Genomic DNA, 17586 nt, shown 5'->3' with positions numbered 1-17586 from the left:
ATGTACATATAAATGAATATGGAATTTGTTTCTTTTAACCTATGAGAACTTACTATTCTGTATTTTGCTTTGTTAACTTTGTATCTTGAAGATCTTTCTATATACATAGATCTACCTCATTCATCTTTACAGCTGCAGGATACCTCTGTAAGGATATAGTATAATTTAGGTGAGTTCCAATATTTACTACCATAGATGTCATGCTGAATGAATCAGTTAAATTCAACCTTTAAAAAAACCACAAAATCAAAAATCATCATAATGCTTTAATTCTGTGTCTTAATTTTGGATTTATTTTGTACGCATACAGATTGAACAAATGGATAATATGTAAATACTATCATATAATGACATTTTAAATATTGGAAAGTGATTCCTTTAGTTACATTATGCTCAGTTTCTTTCTGGGATTGAGTGTTAAGAGTCATGTGTCTAGGCATTTAGTATTTTGAAGTATCGCAATAAATATTTGTATGCATAACTTGTAGTACATGTGCAAGAGTTTCTGTGAATGGAATTGCTGGGTCATAGGGTAGTGAACATTAAACTTTAGGAAGTAATACAAAATTTATTTCCGAAGTGGTTGCACCATTTTACCTTCCTACTAGCTATATATGAAGATCCTGTTGATTTACACACTCTCCGATACTTAGTATTTTTCAGGCTTTAAAATTTTGGTAGTTGATTTTAGGGATGTAAATCTCCTTGGCAACGTGGTACATTACTCCCAGGGATGAACCTAGCCCTGGCATCATGGGATGTAGAACATCTTCTTGACCAAAAGAGACAAAAGAAATGTAACGAAATAAGGTTTCAGTGGCTAAGGGATTTCAAATAGAGTTGAGAGGTCATTCTGGAGGTTGCTGTTATGCAAGCTTCAGCCAGATATTGCAAATTGCCACAGTATGCCACACCCCAATCGACAATATCCTTGAAAAGCCTGAAGGAAGCCCAGGGCTGTATCTAAGACTCTATAAAATTTTTGCTTATTAAGTTTGTTTTTCAGGTATTCAAAACTTCCAGTGTTCCTATGCCAGATAAGCCTTGAAACTTAGAGGTACCAGTCTCTCCCAGAACATCAACCAGTTGAATTCCCTTACCCCATTGTGTTGACACCCCTTTTCAACGTGAAAAAGTTAGAATGGCCATTGCCCAAATATCCCTCAAGATTGAGAGAATGATCAAGATGAGAGGGATGAGTTGTAACAAAGAAGTTCAGATATAACAAATGATTATGACTACTGAATCATTAGATAGATATTTCTTTTTAATTTCTAGTGCATTAGAACAGCCAGAAAGACATAACTGAAGTTGTAGAACTATAACCCAGACTATACTTTGAAATTTGCTCTATAACTACTTGTTTAATTGTACTTTGAAATTTATCACTTTTCTGAATATATGTTATATTTCATAATAAAAAGTATTTTAAAAAATTTTAATGGTTGAAAGATCTGAAATAGCATCTACTTATAATATTTTTAAAAACTTTTATAAATTGAGGTGTGATTTTTCAATTATACAATAAAATGCACAGTCTTAAATATACAGTTCAGTGAGTTTTGACAAAAGCATATATCCATGTAATCCATTCCCCTATAAAAATTTAGATCATTTTTATTACCCTTAAAGTTCCTTTAGGCTCCTCCCTCTACATTCTTCTTCCGTCACCAGAACAACCACTGTTACGATTTCTGTTACTTTAGATCAGTTTTGTCTGTTCTCAAACTTTGTATAAATGAGTATGTACTCTTTATTTTTGGCATTTTTCACCCAGAACATCTGTTTCATTCATTCATGTTGCTGCATTTACTGGTAGTTCTCTTTGTTTGTTTGTTTACTTTTTATAGTCGTGTGGTATTCATTGTTAGTGATCGTATACATTGTTTAGTTTTTGGCTATTATGAATAAAGCTCCTCTGAACATTATTACACAAGTTGTTTTGTAGACTTATTTTCAATCCTCTTGAATAAATGCCTCAAAGTGCAATTATTGGTCAAAGGTTAGATGTGTGTTAGTTTGATATGAAAATGCCAAGCTTTTTCCCAAAGTACTAGCATTAGAGTTCCTGTTGTTCCACATCCTCACCAGTGTTTGCTGCTGTTCTTTAACCCTTCTAAGGATGTTTAGTAGGTGCTCATTGTGGTTTCAATTTGCATTTTCCTGATGTTTAATGATTTTGAACAATTTTTAATGGGGTTATTAGCCATTTTATGTCTTCCTTTATAGAATGTCTGTTAAAATCTTTTGCCGGGCGGGCCACGGTGGCTCAGCAGGTAAGAATGCTTGCCTGCCATGCCCGAGGACCTGGATTCGATTCCTGGTGCCTGCCCATGTAAAGAAAAAAAGAAAAAAAAATCTTTTGCCAATTTAAAAAATTCAGTTATTTGTCTATTCATTACATTGGAAGAATATTCTATACATTCTGGATACCAGTCAGCATTAGATAAAACTATTGTGAAGTGCTCACTTCGGCAGCACATATACTAAAATGGAATGATACAGAGAAGATTAGCATGGCCCCTGCGCAAGGATGACAGGCAAATTCGCGAAGCGTTCCATATTTAAAAAAAAAAAAACTATTGTGAATATTTTCTCCTAATTTGTAGTTTGTCTGTTCGTTTTCTTAGTGTTGTCTTTTGATGAGCAGAACTTTTTAATTTTGATGAAATCTAGTTTTCAGTTTTTTCCTTTTATGGGTTATTTCTTTCTTTGTCCTCTTTAAGGAATTTTTACCCCCAGGTTGCAAAGATAATCTCATGTTTTCTTCTAGAAAGTTTTTCGTTTTCATTTTTGTGTTTAAATCTGAAATTCATCTCACATTAATTTTGTTTGTGGTGTGAGTTAAAGGTTGAGGTTCATATATTTCCAAAGATATCTAGTTGTTGCAGTACCACTTGTTGAAAATAAACTACTTTCCTTTTTTCATTGAATTGCTTTGGTTCCTTTGTCAAGAATCATTTGACGAGATATGTATGAATCTGTTCTCTCTTTTGAGTTCTCTCTTCTATTCCAGTGATGTATTTTTCTTTTTTGCCAATACTATAATGTCTTGATTACAGTAGCTTTTTTATAAGTTTTGTATGTTTAAGTAGTAAGTTTTGAAGTTAGGTAGTTTAAGTTCTCCAGTTTTCTTCCTTTTCATGGTGGCTGTGGCTGCAATCATCATTTGTGTTTCCATATAAATTTTAGGATCAGCTTTTCATTTTCTACAAAAAAAAAAGTTAGTTCTGATTTTGTTTGGCATTTTGTTCACTCCGTAGGTCAATTTGGGAAGAATGAACATCTTAACAATCTATAGTCATAGTATGTTTATCCATTTATTTAGATCATCTTTAATTTCTCATTTTATTTAGATCATCTTTATTTTCTCATTTATCCATTTATTTCGATCCTCTTTAATTTCTCAAAGCTATATTCTTTTGACTTTCAGTGTACAGGTCTTCACATTTTATTAAATTTATTTTTAAGTTTTTTATGTTTTTAATGCTATTATAATGACGTTTTAAAAGTGTGTATTTTTCCAGTTGTTCGATACTTATAAATGAAAGTCCAACTGAAGTTTGTAGATTGTCATTAATATATTAGTTCTAGTAGTTTTCTTTTCCTGTAGATATTACTATTATGTGTATGTAAGTAAAGACATATTTATTCCTTTCAGTTTGTATGTTTGATTTCTTTTCCTTGCCTTATAGTACTGCCTTGGACCTCTAGTACAATATTAAATAGAAGTGGTGAGAGCAGACATCCTTGATTTATTTTAGGGAGAAAGGTTTCCATCTTTTACCATGAAGTGTGATATTATCCTCAGGTTGAAGAAAGTCCCTTCTATTTCTTGTTTGCTGGGAACTTTTGTCATGAATTCTAATTGGGTTGTTAAAGCATAATTTTTAAAAGAGGATATAATCATGACTCTGATACAGATATAAAATGAACACATGAAATATTTATTTAACTCATTAATGAGAGAACTGGTAAGATGTTAAAACCAATTCAAAGGAAAATTCAAAGAGATATTTATATGCAGTAAAGGAATGCTGAAAATGAATTTTTCAAATGGATACAAAATTCAATTACATTGCACTGGACGCAACTAATTTGCATTTCTGTGTACGAGAGTAATTTATATTATTAGTTTTCTACAATTTATAGAGTTGAAAATTGCTTAAAGAAAATGAAAGATGAAGGTAGTGAATGAGTGAATTAAGAAGTATGTACGCTAGTCTTTTTGTTCATTTCAAAGTCTTTCATTATTTTGTCTGACAAGTGGTTTTATTGTTAATTTCTCTTACCCCCTAGTGATGTGAAACCCTTTTTCATTTATTTTTTGGTTATGGGTATGTGTTCTGCTGTGACTGCTTGTTCTTTGTCTTTTGCCTATTTTTCTGGCCAAGTTTTATATGTTTGTGTGTGTGTGTATGTGTGTTATTGACTTTTAGGAGTTGTTTAAATATTCTCAATAATAATCCATTAAAAGTTTTGTGGACTAAATATACTTTTTTTCAGTTTAAAACTTGTATTTTTATTTTTTATGGTGTTTTTTGATGAACATTGGTCTTTAATTTTAAAATAGTCAAATTTGTCTTGTCTTCTTTAAGAAATTTTTTTCTACTCTCAGGTCAAAAGATGTTCATCTTTTCCACTAAGTTTTTTAAAGTTGTTTTTTTCTTTTTGGACTTAAAACAATGGAAATTTATTGTTTCACTGTTTTGGAGGCCAGAAGTCCAAAATCATGATGTCAGTAGGGTCATGTTCCCTTTGAAACCTGTAAAGAAAAATCCTTCCTTGCCTCTTGTAGCTTCTGGTGTCTGCTGGCCGTCCTTGTTGTACCTTCACTTATAGACATATTCTTCCTCCATCTTCATGGCCTTCTCTCCAGTGTCTCTCTGTGTCCAATTCTCCCCTTCTTTTAAAGTATTTATTTTTATTTTACCAACTGTATCTAGCTTTATTAAAGATACTTTTCATAACAATCATGGTATTTCAGGCAGGGTATGAGCAAGTAATTGTTAACAGTATACAACTTTCAAACTCCCTCCTTCAATGGGCTATCAAGATAAGAAAGCCACTATAAAACCCAATGAAGTCTTCGTTTGATGCTCTGAACAGGGAAAGCTTAGAGTGAGGGTTGACATTTCACATTTAGCATGTTGTTTTTCAGCTTTTCTCAAGGAGACCCAGACTTTCAGGAAATGAAGTGAAAATGGCAGAATTATCAGTTTGAAGATCCACAACCTAAACAAGGACTCACTGCTCTTTTGCGGGATGCCATCTCAAGGTCATCACTGGAAAGTCTAGATTGTCTGACGTTCTGATAATTTTTTTGGGTCAGGCCTCAACAGATTGCAGAGAGTCAAGTCTATGCTGAAGGCTAAGAAGGGAAAAAGGACATGAGGACATAAAAACGAATTTTAGTTTTTCCATTCCACAAGTGCCAAGGTGGCTAATGTATATGAACATCAGGGAACCCAATATCCTGGGAGTAAAGATGAAGTCTCTCAAAAGTAGGGGGGAAAGGTGTTTTCTCCCATGTTAATCCAGCTTTGGAGACATTTTATTAGTGACATTTGTCCCTTCCCCAAAAAACAACCATGAAGTATTCTGTGTGCTAACAACATAGCTTAAAAAAAAATTCTGCATTTTTATAAAACTTTATAAAAATAGTATTTCAAACTGTACAGTCACCAGAAGTACACAGTTATCAAAAATGCACACACTTCACTTGACAATTCCAGCACCTTCAGCTTTCTGTGCCTGGTCTGTTCTGGCATCTCCATTTTCTGCTGGGTTATCCCCATCCTTGCCAGTATCAGCTTTCCCCTTTTTCCTTGTGGGTACCTTTTCTACCTTCTTTGCAGGGGCTTTTTTATAGGCTTGGGTTCTGGCTTTGGAGGAGCAGGTTTAGCAGATAACCTTGCAGATCTTCTCTGTGGTTTGTCTTTTACCTCGGCTTTATCTCCTTTAGCATTCCTTTCAGCCTTTCTCTTGGACATGGTGGCTATGGCTGTGGGACGTAGGTGCTGGGTGCAGTGTGCAGGCTTTGCCCAGTATGGGGGTTGGGGGTCATTCTTGTCTCTTCACACTGCTCCTTAAAGTTATTTTTGACGTTAAAGTGTCTAATATCCCTCTCTGGTGTTGATTTTACATATGATGTGATGATCAAATTTCGTCTTTTCTTCTAAAATGGGTGTGGTAGTTGGATTCAGTTGTCAACTTGGCCAGGTGAGCATACCTAGTTTTGTTGCTGCGGACATAAGCCAATGGTACGCGAGCCTCATCTGTTGCTAATTACATCTGCAGTCAGCTAGGAGGCATGTCTGCTGCAATGAGTGACGTTTGAATTAATTGGCTGGTGCTTAAATGAGAGAGCGCAACGTAACACAGCCTAAGCAGCTGGTCATTCCTCATCTCAGCACTTGCAGCTCAGCCCAGGCCTTTGGAGATGCAGAAAGAAGCCACCTCGGGGAAAGTTGTTGGAACCAGGGGCCTGGAGAGAAGACCAGCAGAGACCATCCTGTGCCTTCCACATAAGAAAGAACCTCAATGGAAAGTTAGCTGCCTTTCCTCTGAAGAACTAACAAAATAAATCCCCTTTTATTAAAAGCCAATCTGTCTCTGGTGTATTGCATTCTGGCAGCTAGCAAACTAGAACAATGGGATTATCAATTATTTAGCTCCATTAATTGGACAGTCCCTCTTATTTCCGGGATTTGACATGCCATCTCATTTGAATTGTTTCCTTGGTTGTGTTTTTCTGTACTCTGTTCAATTCCATGGGTTAGTTTCTTTATCCCTGTGCCAATATCGCACTGACTTAATTACAGTAGGTTCATAATATGTTCGCAGAAAATTTCTCCTTCAGAAATTTCCTGATATTCTTGATCCTGTACTCTTATTATTATTATCATTATTATTTTTGTTTTTGCATGGGCAGGCTCCAGGAATTGAACCCAGGTCTCCAGCATAGCAGGTGAGAATTCTGCCAGTGAGCCACTGTTGCACCGCCCCCATATTAATTTTAGAATCATGTTTCATGAAAAATTATTTGGGAATTTCAATTTGAATTATTTTGAAGGTACAGATCAATTCAGGGAGAATTGGTATCAAGAGATAAGTCATCTTATCCATAAGCTGGTTTATCACTCCATGTTTTTTTTAATATCATAATAACATTTTATAATTTCCTGGCATGGTTTTTGCATATCTTATTATTGTACTCTGTCATAGACTGCTTGTGTAGGGAGATTCAAATTTAATATATGTCAGTCCTAGTAATATCAGAAGCTGGAGGTGGAGAGTCCTAGGCATCAGAGAGCTTGTGTCAGTCCTCCTTACCCTACATAGCATAACTTCAGATTACTTTTTCAGTAGTTACTTTTCTGTTTTGTTATCCCATAGTTTGATGGGCTGTGTCTTGTCTGAGGCCCAAACTACCCCCCCTCCCCCAACACACACACCATACCAGTTCAAAATGTGCCTTTATCACCCTAGGATTTCTCATAGTTCTCTCCAGTTTTCCCATGTGACATCTCCAAGGCTGATCTTCTGGTTATTGAACCCTTGTTGGATATGTGGTTTCCAAATATTTTCTCTCATTGTGTAGGTTGTCATTTTGTTTTCAAAATAAAGTCCTTTGAGACTCAAAAATTTGTAATTTTGATGAGGCCTTGTTTAACTATTTTGTTGTTGTTGTTGCTTGTACTTTGGGTATAAAGTAAAAACCATTGCCTAACACAAAGTTCTGAAAATGCTTCCCTGTATTTTCTTCTAGGAGTTGGGTATAGTTCTGACTTGATTTTTGTGTATGATGTGAGGTAGGGGTCCACCTTCATTCTTTTGCAAATGGAGACCAGTTTTCCCAGTACCATTTGTTGAAGGCACTGTTTTTTCCCGACTGAATGATCTTTGTCCTCTTGTCAAAAATCAGTTCACCATAAATGTGAGGGTTGATTTCTGAGCTCTCAATTCAATTTTCTTGGTCTGTATGTCTGTCCTTGTGCCAGTACCATGCTGTTTTGATTACTGTGGCTTTGTACTAAGTTGCTAAGATCAGGAAGTATGAGTCTTCCAAGTTCATTCTTGTTTAGATACAATTTTGACATGTTTAGTTTGTGGTTTCTCTGAGATCTTCAGGTGGAGATGTGCAGGTATGTCTGTAGTTCTTGGAGTGAGGTGGGAGCTTCAGAGGGGTGGGGATATTGGTGGGTTAACAGATTTCAGGGAGTGGTGGAAGAAGGGATTATTCAAGATTGAGGATAAAACCTCCGGGAACATCTAATTTTACTAGTCAAGTGCAGAAAAAGGAGGTAGCAAGGAGATCAGGAGGGAGAAACCAGGAGAGAAACTGAGTGTTAAAAGATTTTTACGGTAACATCCTTGGCTTCATCTTTATCTTGAGACCAGATTTTCCCTTGGCGCCCTGTGCTTACCCTGAGACTGCTTCTTACTTTGAACATGCTGTTGGAAGAGATTGTGAATGAGAAATAGTTTTATTTCTGAATCCAGCAATTCCTAGTTTCTTTATATTTCCTTTGAATTCTTGACAAGAGAAGAATTCCTACTTTAGTCCGTCTCTCCATCTGATATCCAGATGAAAAAAGCCAGTTGATACCTTGGACATTCTGCTTGGAAATTATCTTAGCTAGAAGAAACAATTTGTTAGCAACATTTTCTATTTTTTATTTTACCACAGGCAAAAGTTTTGCTAAATTATCTGTCATTTCATTACAAAGATCTTCTTTCCTCCAGCTTCCAATAATATTTTACTCCCTTTTTTTTACGGCGTCTCTCCAATAGCCTCCCCAAGTCTCATCAGGCTTTTGCTAATGGTACCTTCAAGGCCCTTCCACCTTCTACTTACCATGCAGTCCTGAAGCCAGTGTCACATGTTTTAGGTCTTTGTTATATCAGCACCCCAGTTCTAGGTACCAGATTTGATTCTGGTAATTATAACTATGCAAAATTACCCCAAATGTAGTCCCAGCACCCAGATGACTTTTCAAGTCACTCAGCATCAGCATTTCAAATCAGTCAGCCTCACTTCCACTACTTTCTTTTGGTTAAAGCAAGTTAAACAGCAGCTTGGATTTAAGGAGAAGGAGTCAGATTTAGTATCTTGATGGGGGAATAGCAAATTCACGTCACATGTGGAATGGGGGATATTTTTGTGGCATTTTTGAAAAATATAATCTGCCACAGATGGAAAATAAAATACATGGAATTATAAAGGAAATCAATTATATATTAAACTATTGTTAGCAAACTATTTGTGATAAAGTAATATGTGCTTATTTAACATAACACATGGTAAGATAGAGTAGCAGGCCTAGTAACTACAGTAATTTAGAGTTTGGAAGAAACAAAGATATAATTTATTTTCCCATCCATGTTTGTGGATCTCCTGAATTTCATCCACAGACCTTAGGCCTCTACAGACCCTTGTAGATGTAATTATGTCTGCAGAGTCTTCAAATCTTCAAATCACTGTGGATTGTGGAGTGATTGGGTAAAGGGAAGGAGAGTAAGAAGGCATACAATAAAGCGAAACCATTTATAGGGTAAGTTCCATACACTAGCATTTTTTTACCTTTTAAATATAGGGTTTTATTTGAGTTTTAGAGACTGTATTAGTTAGGGTTCTCTAGAGAAACAGAATCAACAGGGAACACTTGCAAATATAAAATTTATGAAAGTGTCTGACGTGACTGTAGGAACGCAGAGTCCAAAATCCACAGGGCAGGCTGCAAAGCCAATGACTCCAATGGATGGCCTGGATGAACTCCACAGGAGAGGCTCACCAGCCAAAGCAGGAATGGAACCTGTCTCCTCTGAGTCCTCCTTAAAAGGCTTCCCATGATTGCATTTAGCATCACTAATTGCAGAAGACACTCCCCTTTGGCTGATTACAAATGGAATCAGCTGTGGATGTAGCTGACGTGATCATGACCAATCCTATGAAATGTCCTCATTGCAACAGACAGGCCGGCGCTTGCCCAATCAGATGAACAGGTACCACAACTTGGCCAAGTTGACACCTGTCCCTAACCATGACAGAGACTTAGGTGTGTTTATATAATGGGGGAAAACTGCCAGTGAAGAGAGAAAAGTTCAAAAATAAAGGAAAGGTAAGGGTATTTGGAAGGTTTCTGAGAAAGCAGGAGAGGGTATGGTCTTGAAATTAGGTAGAAGCATTAGTCTTGGATAGGAGGAGGGAAAAGTCAAGGAATTAAAGATTGTGGTTGCTGATATCAGATCATGCAACATTCTGGAAAAGATGTAATAGATAAAATAAATTTTGACATAGGAGCTAGCCTCAGAGAACATTGCAACAGAGTCCCTGAGTGATATGAAAATGTTGGGGGTGAGATATGAGGTGGGAGGAAGAGGTGGTGAAATGGGGACAGAAAAAAGAAAGTAATAATGTAAGTAGTTGGGGGCAGAAGGAATCTGCTTAGTTTGCCATTTCTTTCAGGATTTTCCTTAGACCAACTATTCTCATTTCAGTGGATATTGATACAAAGAAAAATGGCATGAGAATAAAATGCATGTATGTGTTTTGACTTCTGGTTATTTAGAGTGAACTTTTTCTAAGTGTCCTGTTTAGAATAGACTATGTGATTGATATTTGAAAATATCAATCTAAAAAATAACATAAAAGCTAAGCATCTTTTTCATGGCTATTTATAGTTGATACTGAAAAGCAGTGCATGTGTTTGCTGTTTCCATGCTTACAGCTGGATGGACATTGTCCTCAAAGGGTCCATGGTTTTCTTTGTCATTAGCCAACAGCTGCTTGCTACAGTATTTTTTTTCTCTTTATTTAATGTCAGGGTAATGCATCTCTGTATGCTAATGAGAAGAGCTGTAAAGTATAGCAGCTCATTTGTGCATAACAAATATCTGCCTCAGTCCACACATTGATCTTTCACTAAATGATTTATCATTTTTACCAAGCTGTCATCGACACCTGGTTGACTTATTTCTCTTCAAAGTGCTTTGCTTTTCCACAAATTGGTCCTAACTCTGGAATATCTCTTATATGGAAAATATTTTTTGTCTGTCAAGGAACCACTTTAAATCTTCTTCAAACATTATAAAGTTTTTAAAGTTTCAGGTCAGTACTATATATCATAAAAAACAAAACAAAGAAAAACTTAGGTTTCTAGGGACAAATATTCATTTTTGCATGAGCATGGTATGCCAGTGCTAATTTGCAATATTATTATTTTTTATTAGAGAAGTTGTGGTTTTACAGAAAAATTATGCCTAAAATGCAGTGTTCCCTCCTCAAAATCAAATACTTCTGTGCCTCAAAGAACTTCATCAAAAATGTGAAGAGGGAAAAGAAAATGTAAAGAGGCAACCAAATCAATGGGAGAAAATATTTGGAAATTACATATAGGACAAAATTGTACGACTCAACCATAAAAGAACAGACAACCCAATTATAAAATGGGCAAAGGTTATGAATAGACATTTTTCCGAAGAGCATATACAAATGGCTGAAAGTACATGAAGAGATATTCATCTTCATTAGCTATAAGGGAAATTCGTATCAACACTACAGTCAGATATCACCTGACACCTATAAGAATGTCTGCTATTAAACAAACAGAAAACTACAAATGTTAGAGAGGATGTGGAGAAATTGAAACACTTATTCATTGCTGGTGGGAATGTAAAATGAATAGCCACTGTGAAAGACAGTTTGGCAGTTCCTCAGAAAACTAAATATCAAATTGCCCTACAATCTGGCAGTACCAATATTTGGTATGTACCCAGAAGAGCTGAAAGCAGTGACATGAACACACATTTGCACACCAATGTTTGTAGTGGTACTAGTTACAATTGCCAAAAGATGGAAACAATCCAAGTGCCCATTAACAGATAAATGGATAAATAAAATGTGGTTTATATATATGATGGAATTTTATGCAGCAATAAGACAAAATGAAGTCCTGAAGCCTATGACAACATGAATGAAGCTTGAGGACATAATGCTGAGTCAAATAAGCCAGAAGAATAGATACTGTTTGATTTTGCTGTTATGACTCTGGTGTAGGTAAACTCAAAGGCTTATGGTATAGTCTGTCTAAGGACATCAACCAGTTCCATCCCCCATCCTGTATTGTCGACACCCCTTTTCAACATGAAAAAACATTAGAATGAGCATAACTCAAACATCCCTAAAGACTGGGAGAAGGATCAAAGAAGAAGAAGGAGTTATAACAGAGAACATGGATTTAACAAACAAAGTGTGACTGCTGAATCATTATACTGATATTTCTTTTTAACTTCCAGTGTCTTGGAGCAGGTAAAAGGAAAAACCTGAAATTGTAAAACTGTAAGCCATACCAAACTTTGAAACCTATTCTATAACTACCTGTTAAAATATACTGATATTTATTGCTTTTTTGTATTTATGTTATATTCCACAATTAAAAATGTTAAAATGCAAAAAATATATAATGCAGGGTTCTTTGATAGCACCTGTTTTTTAACATGTTGCATTAGTGTAGTACATTTGTTACATTTGTTGCAATATTATTTTTAAGGTAACTTTTTCTACTATAAATAAGTATAAAGAAAACAAATCTATGCATGGATAATGTTAGGAAATTCAAGCAGCACTGATAGATAAAAAGATGAAAAATGAAAGCTTCGTTCTTCCCAAAGATAACTGCGGTTAATTTCTTGAGGTTTCTTGTAATAATGTACATACAGGCATCTATCTACTTTTGAAATTATTTATTTTTTATCAGAGTAACATACATACATTCACATACCCATCTAGTGTGTGTGTGTGTGTGTGTATGTGTGTGTGTGTGCCAGTTTGAAAGGATGCCTGTACCCTAGAAGAGCCATATTTAATCTTAATCAATCTTGTGAAAACAACGGTTTCTTCTAATCCCTATTCAGTACTGTAGGTTGAAAACTTGATTAGATTCTCTCCACGGAGATATGACTCAATCAGTTATGGCTGTTAAGCTTGATTAGACCAAGAAGTGTGTCCACCCATTCTACGTGGGTCTTGATTAGTTTGCTGGAATCCTATACAAGAGAGACATTTCTGAGAGAGTCCCTTTTGAGAACAAGGAAGAATTTGCCAGCTGGACTCAGTTCAGATGATTCCAATTTTGTTGGCAACATCCAAAGCGTCATAGTCAGGAGCCAGTCAAACATATGCCTTCTTCTCTCCATCAGGCCTGATCAGAGTGTTGACCTTGGCGACGTCAATGTCATAAAGTTTCTTCAAAGCCTGTTTGATCTGATGCTTGTTGACCTTGACATCCACAATGAACATGAGTGTTGTTGTCTTCAGTCTTCTTCATAGCTGATTCAGTGGTCAGAGGGAACTTGATGATGGCATAGTGGTCAAGCTTGTTTCTCCTGGGGGTGTTCTTCCAAGGATATTTGGGTTGACTTCTGAGACACAGTGTCTTGGGCCAGCGGAATGTTAGTGAAGTGCAGATCCTTTTTTTTTTTTTGTGGCTGTGAACACCTTTCAGCACTGCCTTCTTGGCTTTCAAAGCCTTTGCTTTGGCTTTGGTTTTGGGAGGGCCAGGGGCTTCCTTCTTCGCTTTCGGCACCATCTTCGTGAAAAACGCGTAATCACTTTTTAAAAACTGATATGGCGTTGTTTAATTCTTTGCATTTTCTTCTTCCAATTTCTCTGTAGAAAATATTGTAAGTAGATTCCAAACAATTCTTTCTCCTGCAGTATTTATTTAAAAGATTAAGCTCTGTTTCTTAAAATTGGTTGAGGCTATTAGGGAAATGCAAATAAAAACGACAATGAGATATCATCCATCACCCACCAGAATGGCCATTAACAATAAAACAGAAAATGACAACTGTTGGAGAGGATGTGGAGAAAGAGGCACACTTATCCACTGTTGGGAATGTAAAATGGTGCAACCGTTGTGGAAGGCAGTTTGGTGGTTCTTCAGGAAGCTAAGTATAGAATTGCCTTATGATCCGGTAATACCATTGCTAGGTATCTATTCAGAGTATATGAGGGCGAGAACACGAACGGACATTTGCACACAAATGTTGATAGCAGCATTATTTACAGTTGCCAAGAAATGTAAACAGCCCAAATGTCCATCAACAGATGAGTGGCTAAACAAGCTGTGGGTATATACATACGATGGAATATTATGCAACTGTAAGACAGAATAAAGTCATAAAGCATATGACAACATGGATGGGACTTCAGGACATTATGCTGAGTGAGATTAGCCAGAAACAAAAGAACAAATACTGTATGGTCTCACTGAATGAACTTGGAGAATTTCAGATAAGAACAGAGGCCATCAAGAGATAGAAATAGGGTAGATTTTGGGTAATTGGAGCTGAAGGGATACAGATTATGCAACAGGATTGATTGTAAAAATTCAGAAATGAATAGCACAGTACTACCTAATTATAGCCACAGTAATGTTAGTACATTGAATGAAGCTGAATGTGAGAATGATAGAGGGAGGAGGGCTGGGGACACAAATGAAACCAGAAGTAAAGATTGACGATAAAGACTGAGATGATATAATCTAAGAATGCCTAGAGTATGCAATGGTAGTGACTAAATATACAAATTTAAAAAATGTTTTGCATGAGGAAGAACAAAGGAATGTCAGTATTGCAGCGTATTGAATATAGATGGTAATTTATATTTTAAAACTTTAACTTATGTGTGAGACTAAAGCAAAAAATTTTATCTGGTACAAAATTTATATTTTGACTAGTGTATTTCCTAATATAACTGATATGGAGAGTTTATTGAACACCATAAGTACATGGAACCTTGAATAGGGCTTGAAATTTTGTAGATTTGTCCAGAGTGATGTCCCGATAAATCCCAGAGTGATTTGAACACTGAATAAAAAAAAAAAACTATTTGCAAAGTCCCTTTGGGGGAATGCCAAGAAAGGGGGAATATTCAACTTCCCAGTTTGGAGAATCCCTGTTATTTTCACAAGTGGTGGAGACAACCAAATCAATAGGCCAAGCCCTCAATCTTGGGGTTTGTTCATATGAAATTATCCCTTCAAAGAATAGACTAAGCCTACTTAAAATTAGGCCTAAGAGTCACCCCCCCAGAGAACCTCTTTTGTTGCTCAGATGTGTCCTATCTTTCTCTCAGCCAACACGGCAAACAAGCTCACTGGCCTCCCCCTCTCTACATGGGACATGACTCCCAGGGGTCTAAATCTCCCTAGCAACTGGAACAGAAATCCTAGAATGATCTGGGATTCAGCATCAAGGGATTGAGAAAACCTTCTCAACCGAAAGGGGGAAGAGAGGAATGAGACAAAATAAAGTGTCAATGGCTAAGAGAGTCCAAACAGAGTCAAGAGGTTATCCTGGAAGTTATTCTTATGCATTTTATAGATATCTACTTTTTAGTTTAAAGTGTATTAGAGAGGCTAGAGGGAAGTGCCTGAAACTGTAGAGCTGTGTTCCAGTAGCCATGTTTCTTGAAGATGATTGTATAATGATATAAATTTCTCAATGTGACTGTGTGATTGTGAAAACCTTGTATCTGATGCTCCTTTTATCTACAGTATTAACAGATGAGTAAAAAAATGGATTAAAAATAAATGTTAAAATAAATTGAGTAGATTGAAATACTAATGAACAATGAAAGGGACTGGTAAGGGGTATAGAAAAAAATAAGGGGAACAAAGGTTAAACTGTATTGAGTAGATGGAAATACTAGTGGTCAATGAGAGGGAGGGGTAAAGAAGTATGGTATGCATGAATTTTTTCTTTTTTCTTTTATTTCTTTTTCTGGAGTGATGCAAATGTTCTGAAAAAAATGATCATGATGAAGAATATACTATTATGTGATGATATTGTGAGCCATTGATTGTACACTATACACAGAATGTTCGTATGTTAAGAATGTTTATGATTATATGTTGTTTTGGTTTGATAATACAAAATAAATTAAATTAAAAAAATTTGGCTGAGTATTAGTTTGCCTCTTGACATGAATTTTGTGGTATTTGTGTCATTCCTATACACAGTGCCTTGGTACAGGTAGCAGTAACTTTGGGGAAGCCACCTTATCTTTTTTTTTTTCATTTTTATTAATAAAATCTATCAACATACAACATGAACATTCTTAACATATGAACATTCCATACTTGGTGTACAATCAGTAACTCCCAATATCATCATGTAGTTGTATTTTCATCACCATTATCATTTCTCAGAACATTTACATCTGTCCAGAAAAAGAAATAAAAAGAACAAAGAACAAATTCATACATACCATTACTCCTTACCCCTTTCTCTCATCCACCACTGATATTTCCCTCTACCCAATTTATTTTACATTTGTTCCCCCTATTATTATTTATTTTTAATCCATAGTTTTTACTCATCTGTCCATACCGTAGATAAAAGGAGCATCAGAACAAGGTTTTCACAATCACAAAGTCACTTGCAAAAGCTGTATCATTATACAATCATCTTAAAGAAACATGGCTACTGGAACACAGCTGCACAGTTTTAGGCACTTCCCTCTAGCCTCTCTAATACACCTTAAACTAAAAAGGGGTTATCTATATAATGCATAAGAATAACCTCCAGGATAACCTCTCAACTCTATTTGAAACTCTCAGCCATTGACACTTTATTTTGTTTCATTTCTCTTTCCCCTTTCAGTCGAGAAGGTTTTCTCAATCCCTTGATACTGAGTCCCAGCTTGTTCTAAGATTTCTGTCCCATACTCCAGGGAGGTTTATACCCCTGGGAGTCATGTCCCACCTAGAGAGGAGGAGGGCAGTGAGTTTACTTACCCTGTTAAGCCACCTTCTCTTACTAAGCCTGTTTCCTCATCTATTAATGGAGATAACAATAATAATAATCTGACCTTTGGGTTTTTTGTGATGATTAAATTAAAAGATTAAGTGATATCACATTACGTAACATCATGCCTAACAAATATAAGTGAGCAATAAATTTTAGTTGTTTGAAATTCATCAACTTTTGGTCTGTGTTATTGTAAAACAAGACTAACATTTGGCCTGGTGCAAGAGTACAAATGGAGGTCCATACACCATGTTTAAATATTGAGAAGTGATAAATCCTACAAATGGTTAAATTAAAAAATCATGTTCTATCCTTCTACCTTGATACCTAAACAATGACTTGGAAGGCCAGGTTTGAATTTAAAGTTCTTAGTGTTCTCATGGTTCTGGGCTGGAATATGATGGTGCTGGAAATACTATCTCCTGACTTCCCGTCTGGGCTTGCAGCCTCTTCTTATTTTTCCATTCCTGTCTTTTCCCCCCACACATGTGCATACCCCATTCTGAATATCTAAACTCTCTCCACAGCCTGCATCTTCCCCACAGTCACCACTTATTGTGTGAGACCCTGTCCTGGAAGTGAGTTTAGAGTCATTTGAGCATGGAATTCTGGAGTTCCATGTAGGTGAAAAGTAGTCTGTATGGTTGAGACCCAGGAAGTCACTTCCCCTTGGCCCTCTGTGCTGTTGATTACATGGAGGAAGGTGTGATCACAGGAGGGGTCAATCCTGTTGCCATGTTCTAAAGGTGGTAGTAATCTTAATGGTCT

The 17586-nt window shown here is 36.1% G+C and overlaps 1 protein-coding gene, 1 non-coding gene and 1 pseudogene across 19 annotated transcripts in view; 2 read left to right on the top strand and 1 right to left on the bottom strand.

Annotated features, from left to right (window-relative positions):
- Positions 1 to 17586, top strand: part of PEAK1 (pseudopodium enriched atypical kinase 1) — a 363497-nt gene that overhangs the window by 81998 nt on the left and 263913 nt on the right. For 3 of the 18 annotated variants that reach the window (XM_077123665.1, XM_077123669.1, XM_077123674.1), the window contains one exon: positions 6935 to 6970. The exons of the other annotated variants lie outside the window; for them this stretch is intronic. The gene's annotated coding sequence lies outside the window, so the exon portion shown is untranslated. The remainder of the gene's footprint in view (positions 1 to 6934; positions 6971 to 17586) is intronic. 18 annotated transcript variants of the gene reach the window in all.
- On the top strand, positions 2463 to 2568 carry LOC143652932 (U6 spliceosomal RNA). The gene has a single exon (XR_013160979.1). It is a non-coding gene; the product is annotated as a U6 spliceosomal RNA (small nuclear RNA).
- LOC143652261 (large ribosomal subunit protein uL23 pseudogene) lies at positions 13121 to 13595 on the bottom strand (annotated as a pseudogene).

The sequence above is a fragment of the Tamandua tetradactyla genome, chromosome 12 (assembly GCF_023851605.1).
Source record: "Tamandua tetradactyla isolate mTamTet1 chromosome 12, mTamTet1.pri, whole genome shotgun sequence".
Classification (NCBI taxonomy): domain Eukaryota; kingdom Metazoa; phylum Chordata; class Mammalia; order Pilosa; family Myrmecophagidae; genus Tamandua; species Tamandua tetradactyla.
Note: the sequence above shows the minus strand (reverse complement) of the source record. Positions and strands in the feature narration are given on the sequence as shown.